This window comes from Leptodactylus fuscus, chromosome 2, assembly GCF_031893055.1.
Source record: "Leptodactylus fuscus isolate aLepFus1 chromosome 2, aLepFus1.hap2, whole genome shotgun sequence".
Lineage (NCBI taxonomy): Eukaryota > Metazoa > Chordata > Amphibia > Anura > Leptodactylidae > Leptodactylus > Leptodactylus fuscus.
Genome location: NC_134266.1, coordinates 219,148,428 through 219,161,978, shown reverse-complemented (window position 1 = coordinate 219,161,978; position 13,551 = coordinate 219,148,428). Strand labels below are relative to the sequence as shown.

The 13,551-nt window shown below is 41.1% G+C and overlaps 1 protein-coding gene and 1 long non-coding RNA gene across 2 annotated transcripts in view; both read right to left on the bottom strand.

Moving 5' to 3' along the window:
* LOC142195709 (uncharacterized) overlaps window positions 1-13,551 on the bottom strand; it is a 293,946-nt gene that overhangs the window by 188,600 nt on the left and 91,795 nt on the right. The window lies entirely within an intron of this gene.
* Window positions 1-13,551, bottom strand: part of RNF41 (ring finger protein 41) — a 31,393-nt gene that overhangs the window by 12,167 nt on the left and 5,675 nt on the right. The window lies entirely within an intron of this gene.

Sequence of the window (13,551 nt, the reverse complement as noted above, 5' to 3'; positions counted from 1 at the left end):
CTGCTTGCAGGGCTTTTCTCTCCACATTTTTCAAGCAGAGAGGGGAACGGAGGTCAGCTGCTCCATTGATTCCTATGATAACCCCATAAATTAATGGAGAAACAGACTTCAGGTAAAGCCCTATGTGGTGTCCCACAGCAAAAAAGCACTTTGGACAGGTTTCCTTTGCTAGAATCTCATCCACTTTGCTGTGACTATAAAATGCTGTGGGTTTTACCTGCGGCGTTTAAGCCACGTGAAGCTACGGCCTTCATGTTCACACATGACAAGCAGTGTTAGCTGGGAGATGTTATTGCTAGCCACATGACACCGCTGAGGACCACAAAAGTCAGATAACTCACAAATGCAGCCATCAATATTTTACCTTCAATATAATTTACATAATTTTGCCTTCTAACCGGCCAGAAAAGACTTTTTTTTTGTTTTTTGTAAAAAAAATAAACAAAAGAAAAAAAAAAAAAAGTGTACAAAGCAAAACAAAAACGCTTCATGTGCCTACATGTCAGGAAAGCTGCAGGCTGCTCCTTTTCTTGTCACTTGCATATACGTTTCCATGATGTAGCTGTAAAGGAAATACATTCTAGGTTCCTTGCCAATTCACGGGTTACAACATTCCACGACCAGGGCTGCAGCTACACAGATTCTGTCCAAACCATCGCAGAAACCTCTGATCTTGGCTGCTGAACCAGTAAGCAGCAAACACTGAAGGCCAGGAAGAGAGGTTATCATTCAGAATGGAAAGAAAAAAAACCCATCTACTCCTATGCTGGAGGTGACAGCTCACATCTGCCCATCCGTTACAATGGTGAATGGAGGGGTGCCCCATGCAAGCCAGAGATTGATGCTTACACAAATCTGTACATAGGCCTATGTATATGCCCTTCTTCATAGACAACAGGCAAAACACTATGAAATGTTTCTAACATTTATTAACAACTTGCACCGAATCTACTAAAGCATGCGAGGCCATAAATCAGTTCCTCAACGTCTGATCACACTTGTAATAGAAGGCTTCCTCCATTATGTTAAATCTTGCTTTTATTGCAATTGACTCTGTATTTTCTTGTGCCCTGCAGATGGGTTGAGTATTATCTGGTGAAGCAAGCAGTATTATGTTATTATGCATCCCTCATGAATCCTCATTTACAGTATATCTAGGTCAATAACATGTAAATGAGATGCATAGAAGTCTGGATTTTGACCCTGCAGCAGTCTCTGCATTACAGACAGACAGTAAATACATCCTCACTACAGCAAATGTCATGTGATATTCGATATTCATAGACTGTATATAACATCTGTGGAAGAGGTGCAACTAGATATATATATTTTAAGATATTACAGTGAACTTCAGCCATTACAGGCAGCAGAGAGATGTCTGCCCCTGATCACCGCTTTATTTCACACATCTCTATATGTGACATTAGCAGATCTTTATATAACATAGACATTGCAGCTATAACTAAAGGGTTACAGAGGATTTAAGTGTTGCCACCCAGCAGGATGTAATGTGAGTGTGGATCATGAATATCATCTCTATACCAAAACCTAAAAAGCTTTTTTCAGAAGTACAAGAAATCAGGCTCTGGGGAGATCCCTGAAATCGGGAAAGTCCTGTTATTTATGAGGCCGAATAAAATACTGCAATGAACTGCTCAGAGCGAAGGACAATTAGAAATGAGGGTTTTTTTTTTTATTTTTATTATTATTACTAGGGCAAGATTGCCTAAGTCTTAAAAAACACAACCAAGTGTACAGGCATTTGCAAAGTGAGGCCTCAGACTATAAGTAAAATCTTGATTTTATTCAAGTTTATGAAGATTTTAATCTCTAATGTTAAATGTTCAATCATTGGCACAGGGAAACAATGACTTAAGATAAAAATCAAGAGGAACGGAGACCAAGTATTGAAGGTGTCCTCATCTTTTTGACTACAGTGCAGAAACTGTTGATCATAGCTTGCAGTGGAAGGAGAAAATGTGCATAGGATATCTCATACGCCGTCCACTATTGTACAGAGTGCAGTCATTTATTTTGCTTACCTCTATAGTATCACCATAATCAGCAGTGCTATACAGAGTCACCACCATATACGGCTCATAATCTAAATTCCCTATGGAATTTGAAGTATTGGAGGAAACCCATACAAACGCCATGCAATTTGTCCTTGGCTGGATTTGAACCCAGTACTCCAGTGCTGCCACCATTCTCCCAACAGTCGGTCCATTACACGAGATCCCACAGGTAGTCAGGCTTGCATGATACTACTCATTCAGATCCCTGTTTTCGTAACCTTTGGGGATCCCTCCCAGCAGTTTAAACCCCAGCTACCAGACAGATACCTCTATCCGCAAGATAAGGAGTAAGAGTTGTCTATAAGAAATCCCTTTTAACAAGCACCTCCAAATAAAAGCAAGAAAATACTCTGAACCCAAGTTTGCAAATTGCTCCAAATTCTGTCAGGTCTTAGGCTAGTGGAAAAACAATATGGCCACCATTTCAGCTACTGGACTTGCACCAAGCCTCTTCAACTTATAATGAACAGCAGGTTACCCTTGTCTCCATCTGTATACCCCATGTGAGTCAGAGCCAGAAGTGGATCCCATTGATCACAATTTTGTATCCACTCCTGCATATGGCTTTAAACATATACAGACTGACTGCATGTGTGATTTCTGCCCAAACATCACAACGCTTCTTTAAACTTACTTGCCACAAAGCTGCCTACCACCTTGCATCCATTCTGCAAGCCGACTTTCACAAGACACTCAGCAGGCCATGAATGCCGCTTCTTGTATCTATCCACGATAGCCAGACACCCACTCCTGTGACTCAGACGCCTCACGGACTGGAGAATCACCTCATAAAGTAGCAGCACGTTAATACATAATCTTTTACAGACTTCTATATAAGAACTATTCACCATTACGACATGGATATAAGGAATAGAACTGGCGGCTTACACACCTTCAAATAAACATGAGCTTTCATAAAACTCACTACAGTATAATAGAAGCATTGCTAAGCAGGTGTCAAATATATTAGGAAATATGAAAGCACCATTTGTAGGTTAGATGTGCAAAAAAATAAAAATAATTAATTGCATCCAGTAACCTGGACACAAGGGTAATACTTCTCCTACAATATGGGAACATTTTTGCTTTTTTTTAAAAACATGAGTCATTTACAGTGGTGTGAACTTATTAACCTGACCATCCATTGGGAACCCAAAGCCAAAAAGTTGTCCATGGAGTTACATTTTACTTAATGTTTCCACGGCCCCCCTCCCCAAAGCTGGGGATATGGGATGCTTCCAACTCCTACTGGGATTAACCGTAAAACTTTCTATATACCAGTTTATATGATGCAGATGAGTCAGTTTTCTATGTCACTGCTCACCAATCAAGTTTTCACATATACTGTGTAAGCAATTTGTTAAAGACCTTTCACCATCTCATGTTCTTAGCTTCTATTAATAGCTTCTTCTCCACAGATTCTGGCACAGCTGGAATTTCTTCTCTAGCTTTCACCATTCGTGTTCCTGAGCAATCTATGCTGTTATTTTTGGTGCCTGATCTGCTACTGTACTGTCAGGTGGGCGGGTGGGATTCCAAACACCAGAGAGTCAGTGCCAGAGCTCAGAATCACCCCGTGTTAAATGGGTTGTGCACAAATGGTGCATTTATGGATTAGTTTACAGTTCTCGATCCAAATAACTCTGCATTTATTATTATTATTAATTTTTATTTGGTAAGGCGACCTTTCACCAACTCCGCCAGTCCGGCTCTTTGCATCCCTTACATTAGGTTCACACTAGCGTTTGAGTTTCCGTCCTTCATGTCGGCATAGGACCCAAAAGGCAGAAACCCTCTCCACCTAAAAAGCCGTTGCAGAAGACTAATGATTTCCACCGATTTTATACTGAAATTGATGGAGAGAAAACTTCACCTTGCAGGACTTTGCCCTCTGACAATTTTAAGCTGAATCTGTGGCGTACAGAGACTCCAATGCAGATGTCAACCTAGTCTTAAACTGTGGTTTAGGATTAAAAACATGGCCAGTTTCTTCTCAGGAAGGGACCTGACATCTGCTCGTCATATGGCAATGCCAAATAAATGGAACTGAGCTGCTGCATGTGACTAGTGGACGTGATGTCACTTACTGAGAAGAAGAAGAAGAAAACAGACATCTTTTAAATGATCCCGAGTGCTGGACTTGGGGGAACAAAATTGAAGAGAACTTTTCACCATCGCCACCATTAACCAGGGTTTGTTTGTTTGTTTTAAAAAAAAAAAAAAAAAAACCCCCGCAGAGTAGGTCTTTTCTGGATCCAGATCTGCAAACTAACTAGTGACAATTCATATAGAAAGTGGGGCAACACGTTGGCTCAGTGGTTAGCACTGCAGCCTTGCAGCACTGGACTCCTGGGTTTGAATCCCGCCAGGAACAACCTCTGCAAGGAGTTTGTATGTTCTCCCCATCTTTGCGTTGATTTCCTCCATACTGATAGGAAAAAAAAATGTACATTGTGATCCCTACTGTATATGGGGCTCACAATCTACATAAAAAAATAAATAATAATTCATATAGGAATGAAACACTCAGGACTCCCTATCCCAACACCAAGGAAGGAAATCTCATGTGGTGTACAGCTCCCTACCCCAGGATAAGGATTGTGCACAGTGTACGGATGCTGTTATAATACATATATCCTATTAATATTATAAATGTGAAAGTTTGTGAGTTTGTGGGTTTGTGTGTTTGGATGTTTGCATGTTCGGATGTTTGTTCCTCAATCACGGAAAAACCGCTCGACCGATTTGGCTGAAATTTTCCACAAACATAGTTAATACACCCGATTAAACAATAGGCTACTTTTCGTCACAATAGCGCACATACGTTTGTGCCAGGACCCCCACAAAACTCAAACTCACACCACCATCTCTGCAATCTCACACACTTTGGACCATAGCAAGCCACAAAATTCATATTGCCCTCTGCAGCCTCGCCCCTAACCCCACACAATCACATATACTTTACCACTTTGCCCCTCACCTTAACGATACTCCAGGAGGCTCTCTTTAACGCTCCGGAGCAGCCATGTTTGCCGACCCCCACCGCTCTGACAATCCGCGACACCCCCCAGCCATGTCAATACCCCTAGGCGGTCTAATAAATGCAAAAAAAAAAAAAATTTAAAAAGAAAAAAAAAATATAAAAAAAATAAATAAAAAGGATAAAAAATTCAAATCACCCCCTTTTCCCTAGAACACATATAAAAGTACTTAAAAACTGTTAACCACATACATATTAGGTATCCCCGCGTCCGAAATCGCCCGCTCTACAAAGCTATACAAATATTTTTCCTGTTCGGTAAACGCTGTAGCGGGAAAAATGGTCAAAAGTGCCAAACTGCTGTTTTTTCACTGTTTTGATTCTGATAAAAATTTTAATAAAAAGTGATCAAAGCAATAACATTCCCCGAAAATGGTAGAACTACAAAGTACACCCGGTCCCGCAAAAAAAGACGCCCTATACATCCCCGTACACGCATGTATAAAAAAAGTTACGGCTGTCGGAATATGGCGACTTTTCAAAAAAAAAAATTTAAACACACTTTTGGATTTTTTTTAAGGGGTCAAAATGTAAATAAAACCATATAAATTTGGTATCCCCAGAATCGTAAGGAAACACAGAATACAGGGGACATGTCATTTTGGTTGCACAGTGAACGCCGTAAAACCAAAGCCCGTAAGAAAGTCGCAGAAATGCATTTTTTCGTGAAATCCACCCCATTCTGAATTTTTTCCCTGCTTCCCAGTACATTATATAGAATAATTAATGGTGGCATCATGAAGAAAAATTTGTCCCAGGAAAAATTAAGACCTCATATGGCTCTGGGAGCAGAGAAATAAAAAAGTTATGGGGTTTAGAAGGAGGGGAGTCAAAAACAAAAATCAAAACATGCCATCGGCAGGAAAGGGTTAACTTCAAATACTTCTGTCCCAAAGTCACTATGTAAAGTTTCTCACAACACTGTATATATAGCAGCTCTAATACAAATTAACTTCAACACAAAAGTCTCATGTATTGTCTGAATTACAGCAAAAACAAGATACAAAGTTACATTTCATATCCCATCCCTTATACACAGTACGAAAACCTTACCCATGCCTGTATATACCCACTTCTACAATCACCGCAGACGAAGTTGCGGGTAGTTAAAAACTGTGAAACACATACATGTTAGGTATCCCCGCGTCTGAAATCGCCCGCTCTACAAAGCTATACAAATATTTTTCCTGTTCGGTAAACGCCGTAGCGGGAAAAATGGTCAAAAGTGCCAAACCGCCATTTTTTCACTGTTTTCATTCTGATAAAAATTTGAATAAAAAGTGATCAAAGCAATAACATTTCCCAAAAATGGTAGAACTACAAAGTACACCCAGTCCCGCAAAAAAAGACGCCCTATACATCCCCATACACGCACGTATAAAAAAGTTACGACTGTCGGAATATGGCGACTTTTCAAAAAATAATTTTTTAACACACTTTTGGATTTTTTTTAAGGGGTCAAAATGGAAATAAAACCATATAAATTTGGTATCCCCGGAATCGTAATGAAACACAGAATACAGGGGACATGTCATTTTGGTTGCACAGTGAACGCCGTAAAACCAAAGCCCGTAAGAAAGTCGCAGAAATGCATTTTTTCGTGAAATCCACCCCATTCTGAATTTTTTCCCTGCTTCCCAGTACATTATATAGAATAATTAATGGTGGCATCATGAAGAAAAATTTGTCCCACAAAGATCAAGACCTCATATGGCTCTGGGAGCGGAGAAATAAAAAAAAGTTATGGGGTTTAGAAGGAGGGGAGTCAAAAAACGAAAGTCAAAAAATACCATTGGCGGGAAAGGGTTAACTTCAAATACTTCTGTCCCAATATGTAAAGTTTCTCATAACACCGTATAGCAGCTCAAATACAAAGTAACTTCAACACAAAAGTCTCACGTATTCTCTGAATTATAGCAAAAACAAGATACAAAGTTACATTTCATATCCCATACCTTATACACACTACGAAAACCTTACCCGCGCCTGTATATACCCACTGCTATAATCACCGCAGACGAAGTCGCGGGTACCAGCTAGTACATAATAATCCATACAAATAGCACAGAGGAAGCCTTAGGAATCCTGCCTCCTTTATAATCCGCAAGATGGAAAAATAAAAAGTTGTGTGCTTTAATGAGTGTTCAAATGTCAGACGCATACAGGGGAGTAAACTTTGTTTCACTGAAGCTATTTGGAGTGCTGACATTTCTGGACATATAATTTTATTTTTCACAAAGTGTGGGTCCTAGGCTAGATCCACATGACTGGAAACCTGATCCTTGTGTGCACCGGATTTACCAGCCAGGACAGTATTCTGAAATACAGACTCCTATCAACATAGATAACTATAATGCTAGGAGTCTGTGTCCCGGCATACTGTTCAGCTGGTCCCAGCTCGCACACGGCGGAATTAGAGACCCACTCCTGAGCTTGCTTCAGCCACATGCGATATTTGGCCCTTTGAACCAACCACTTGTAATTTTCAGGTTGAACACAAAGATAGGATATGTCGCCTTCCTGGCCCAGTTCACACCTATTTTATAACATGAAAGTCACAGTCCATGAATTTCTGTGCTCACCATAAAATACACTGTATTGCTCAATGACAACATAGCAAAATCATAGACTTAAAATAATCACTGGTAACACCAAAGATGACTTGCAGCATACCACAGTGTTTACAGCGCCAGTAATGTGACTCTAGTCAATAAGTAATAGAAAGAAAAATAAATAAATAAGGATGCATCATTTACAACCTGCTCAGCTTTGATCCGGTGACGGCATGTAAAAAGAACTTCACACTAAGTCACCACAATGTACTAAGGTTTCGGATGAATCCTCAGATCAGGAATGGATAAAGTAACAGACTAGTGGAGCCAGATATACAGTCCCTAGAGTCCTATAGGAATGGTCACCATCATATAGGAAAAAACCTAGACATCTGCTGGCCATACATAAGAGATGGCTGTCGGGGCATGCGCTGATCAGAAGGGTTCATGTTTATTTCAGCAGGGAAGGGCAGCTCGCTCTTAGCAGCTCCAAGAGTTGAAGGCTTGCAACGCACGTACAGATACAATACAGTATTAGTAGGGGGTTAGATTTGACTCCTGAACCACATGTAGACACAACATGTTAGGGTTTGTGAATCTCCTTACTATGTGCAGAGGAAGATTATTTAGTGAATGAATATTTGCTTAGTAGAACAATTATTTACCCATGAAAGTATATATTATTTTCTGCTGCAACTCTTTCTGGGTATGATCACACTGCATGAAACAGGTCAGATATTTCAATATGTATTTTTGCTATGAAGCCCGTAGCAGAAATCCAAAGCTCAGCTTCAGGATACCACTGCATTCTGCACGCTGAGGAGCCCAAATGTAAAGATGACCTTTCACCACCTTTTACTGTTCAAGTTACTGCATCTCTTAGTAGTCGCTGCTGCATTGATTCCTGCACAGTTGAAGTTTTCTCTCCAGCCCCCACCATCCCTGAGCAATAAACGCAGTTACTTTTGGTACCAGATGTGCCATTTAAAGAGAATCTATGTGGAACAGGGGTGTTGGGCAGTCATAAGGGGGGTAGTCAGATGAGGAGAAGAGATCTCCAGCACCATACTGGGAAAGCTGACAGTACCACACATCTCTGAGGATGTGAAAGGTCCTATTAAAGCTCTGTAGTGTCAGGCAGGGGCCATGACGCAGAGCTCCAGAGTTAGCCAGTGTCAGAGTTCAGAATCACACCACTGGTAATATCAGATCTGCGGGACTCTGAAACTGAGCACCCCTGCCAATCAGCTGTTCTCAGCAGAGAATGGAGCAGAAAGTGGAAAATGCTGTTCTGCAGCTTAGCTCCCATACAGATGAAGGGGAGCTGATCTGCAGTACCTGGTCTGGCTAATGCACAGAACAAAGCCATTTGCTTTCTGCTCCATCAATAGGAGTGCTGGGTATCAGACCTCCACAGATCTGATATGAGTGACTTGTTACACATCGATCAGTAATATTTTTAGCCTTTAGATATGGTGGATCAGTGGTCATGTGCTGAGATTTCCAGTAATGAAACTAAAGCAAGATAGGACAGAATACTTTCTCAGTATTTAGAGGACCTTTCATTACTTGGGGCACGAGCGGTTTTATATACCGCTAGAAAGCCAACAGTACACTGAATTCAGCACAATGGTGGCTTTCACAATCTGTGCCCCAGGTGAGGAGCTATCGGTGTCAGTACCGTAGCTCTTCACAGCAGTGTCTATAGTGCTATACTGTGAGAGCGGGGAGGAACGCCAACTCCCTCTCCTCACAGTACTCATCCATAGACGAGTACTGGGGGGGGGGCCTCGTTCCTCCCCGCTCACACTGTACAGCACTATAGACGCTGCTGTGAGGAAGGGCTTCTGACTGACAGTCAGGAACGCCCTTCTGACGGTGAAGAGCTACGGTACCGGCACTGATAGCTCTTCACCTGGGGCACAGATCATGAAAGCCAACAGTGCACTGAATTCAATGCACTGTCCGCTTTGTAGCCGTATATAGAACTGCCTGTGCCCCAAGTGATGAAAGGTCCTCTAAGTGTTTTTCATACTGATTCCTACATCCCAAATCACAATCTGTGTGAACACACCCATAACAGTAGTTTGAAAAGCACTCAGAACTTTTAGGGCCCATTCACACTTTAAAGAGGAATTTGAGGGAGTCATTTGCCTCAGACTCCTCCTTATTCCTTCACTTGGCAAAACATCAAGTAAAGAATGTTTTCTGCCATGGATTAAACCCAAACGAACGGGCACAAACAGCAGGACATCTTGAGCTGGACTCTGGCTGAGTCAGTGGGGGGGGGGGGGGGGGAAATAAAATAAAACAAAAAAAATCAAGGACTTTTATTTATAAGCGCCGTGCTTCAACCTCTGCTCATAAGGCAGAATGTGTGGGAGATTCGGCCATGTAAATGGGCCCTTATACCCTCTAAACTGCCATAATTGCTTTATAGTGCAGGGTAACAGGTTTGCAAACTTGTCACTGAAACTATTGTGTTCCTGCCTTATCTTCTACATGCAGATTGCCATGAAGTGTCACAGAAATGGTGGCGCTCTTATAAATGGCCCAACTGGCTAACCTTTCTGGCTTGAATACTTCCACACATTGCTGTATATCTGGTGCAGGTGTGGAGTAGTGAGGAATACCAGCCTCACCTTCCTCAGTCTTAGCCCCTTGCAGACGACCATATTAATGGTCAGTGTGCTATCCAGGTTTTTCCATTGATAGCACACAAACCTATTCATTTCTATGGGCCCATACACATTACAGTGGCTTACATGGTCCCATGTGCTAGCCAACAGTCTGGGCTGCAAAATATGGAACAGGCCTCATTCCAGTCCTATCCTGCAGCCCTGCTTCCATGGCATTGAATGAAAGGGGTCGAGGAACCACGGCCGGTAAATGTACGGAACACAGATGACATTCGGATGTCGCCTGCTTGTAGTCCAAGCCATTTATTCATGGCCACAGGTTAGCACACAGTTGATCATGAGTAACCAGCTTAAGTACTACAGTTGCACTGTGATAAGAAAGTGTAGATGTGCAAAGTCTCTTTTTTGCGGGCTCTTTTTTGCCATTATTTGTTGGTAACCATCGGTGCACATGTACAACAGACGGAACAGAATCTAATTATTTTGCAAAAGATTTCAGTCAATTGCATAACTTTTCAATATACAAACAATTTACCAATAAACTTTCTGTATCAAACCCTCAGTTTTCTAGATCTCTGGCTAATCATGGTCTACTTCCAATGAACAAAAATCAGCCCATGACCACGTGATTGACATTGATCATATAAGGAGCTGTACACCTCTGTCCATCACATGACCATGGACTGATTTTTATGACAGTAAGCAGAGATCTAAAAATCTATAAAAAAAATTTAAAAAAAATTACAAAGTAGATGAAAAAGTTGTAGAACCTTTCACTATACAAACATTCATCTGCTTAAACTGGACAACCCTTTAAATTATGTTGTAAAATGTGACATTTTTCATAAATTAGGTCTTGGTTCTCATCTTAAAAAGTTGTGATGATTTAGCATTGGTGATGGTCTGACCTCTGGGATCTCACCAATGCAAAGAATGAAGGGCAACACTACTTTACCACTTTCGACTCCATAACGGAGGCCTCACATTGAAGCCACTTTAAACAAGGGGTCAAAAAGAAGAAGCCTTAAAGAAAAAAAAATGTGATCAACAAAACACAATAATGAAGCAGAAACCATCGTTGTAAGCCAACTAAATATGGAATCATTCAGCTTTAATGAAAATGGTATGCAATGTAATGTAAACCTAACCCTGAGCAAAACTAAAGCAACTCATGTCAGCAGAATGGCATCTTACAGAGCCAACATGTTGTAACTGCATTCAATAATCTATATGGGAAAAAAAGAAGAGCTGCCAAATATAAAGAACATGTAAACACAAACCAGTGCAAATCTACTTCCATATATGTGCAAATGTTCTGAATATAGAAATGTGGGACATTTTGAACTCCAATAGGCTGGTTTCAAGATGCCACATGTAACATCTGCTGTTGAGGAGGGGGGGAATTGGGGCACCACTATCCATGTTGGGTGGTCATAATACTTACTTAATGTGTTTGGGACCTTTAGTGGGCCAATCTCTGTTCATGAATTAACAAAGGATTTCTCGTTGTATGGCTCATAGCATCTCTCTTCGTATGAGAAAATAAGCTTGCCCTAACCCTGCAGGGGCCAGTGACTGGTGCAAGCGGATACTGGTACAGTACATCATAATATGGGCATGCTGTGGGTCAGCACATGCCATTTTCCTGCAGCGTATGGATGAGATTTCTTAATATAGTATCTATGATGTTGCTACTGTAAAGTATGACAGATTTGCCACAAAAATCTACAGCGTCTCCCTGAAAGCCACTGCAGCAATGAACACCTGAAATTGTGTGGTTTGGTTGGAAATTCTACAAATAAAGTCCTCCTTGGTGGAAACTTACAGTCCATTTCCAAGTGTCCCCTGCAGCTTTTAACCTTTACAACAATAGGTAAGACTGCAGTAATAAAGGGATAGTACAAGTTAGGATGCTGATCTCCATAAATATTTTCTGTGCCGGCAGAGAATGCGCCTCCTCCTCAAAAATCAGGTACAACCTTTGCCGGGTCACACCTGTACAGAAAGGTTTCAGGCATCGCTTATAGCAGGACCTGGAAGAAATGATAAAATGTTGTGCAGGCCAGACTATCGGCGGAATCCTCCATCAGCATGCCATAGACAAGCGAGACAGTACAAGTTGGGGCATTAGGTGGTAGAGCGTTGCTGCCTTTTGACGCTTGTGCCTATGAAGACCATGGGATGAGCAGGCAGATCAGAGCAGGGAGGGGTTTTTGCTGTTGTTTTTTAAACAAAAAACAAATACATTTAAGTCAGTGTCACTGTGTTTCAGTGGCAGCATGTGGATGAGGTTGATGAAATGTGAATTATGCTGTTACTGAACACTGCACCAGGTTAGCTGCCAGTGAGTGGCCAATAACCAAATGCAAATATGCCCAAAGCAAGTCATTTTTGCCTACTAAACTACATATTAAGTAGATCGGTTTTCCCTACCGTTACACTCAGAGGGAGAGGAGTCTAAAACATTTAGAAAACTATACCTAATGGCTTATCCACAAAACACAACAAAAACACCACCCAGATGAAAAACTTGTAAAGGGACTACACAAGTCAATGGGGCAATTCACAAATCCTTGTTTTTCCTCACAGTTTTTTTTTTTCTTATTTATTAATGAATTTTGCAAAAAAAAAAAAAAAGAACACTTAAGTACATAGCACTTTGGACAATTACAATAGACAAGAGATGACATAGTAGGAACATGTAAAATCTTATAGAACAAAATATAAAGACCAAAGACAAACAACAAAAATAATAGACACCAAGACTGGGGTGGGTGAGAAACACTGGAAAGAAAAAGGTAGGAGGTGTGGATAAGGAAATAGGGGCAGATTATGCCTTGTACGCCAAGGTTCTGAGAAATTGAGTTTTTGTGACTATTCTTTGGCCCACCCTCACCACTTTCTTCAAAAACATATGTGGAGAGGGGCACGCAAAAAAGAATAGTTACAGGCTCTGCCGGATGTATTATCATTAATACCAGTAATCTGGAATAGATTTCCCATGAAGAGCATGGCCTGGTGTAGGGTAGGCCTTATGAAGCAATGTGCATTATATATGAGGCGCACCCACCACCAGCAATGGGGTAATGATACCGGTGTTGATAACGTCAGTCTTCATAGATCTCCCCCTTATAATCCATGAGTGGAAAGTCTTTGCAAACCAATCAGTATTCTTGCTAGTTTCTCATTGACAAGATATGATGTCCATGCACTTTTTGACTTTGTGGAATGACACTTTACATGAC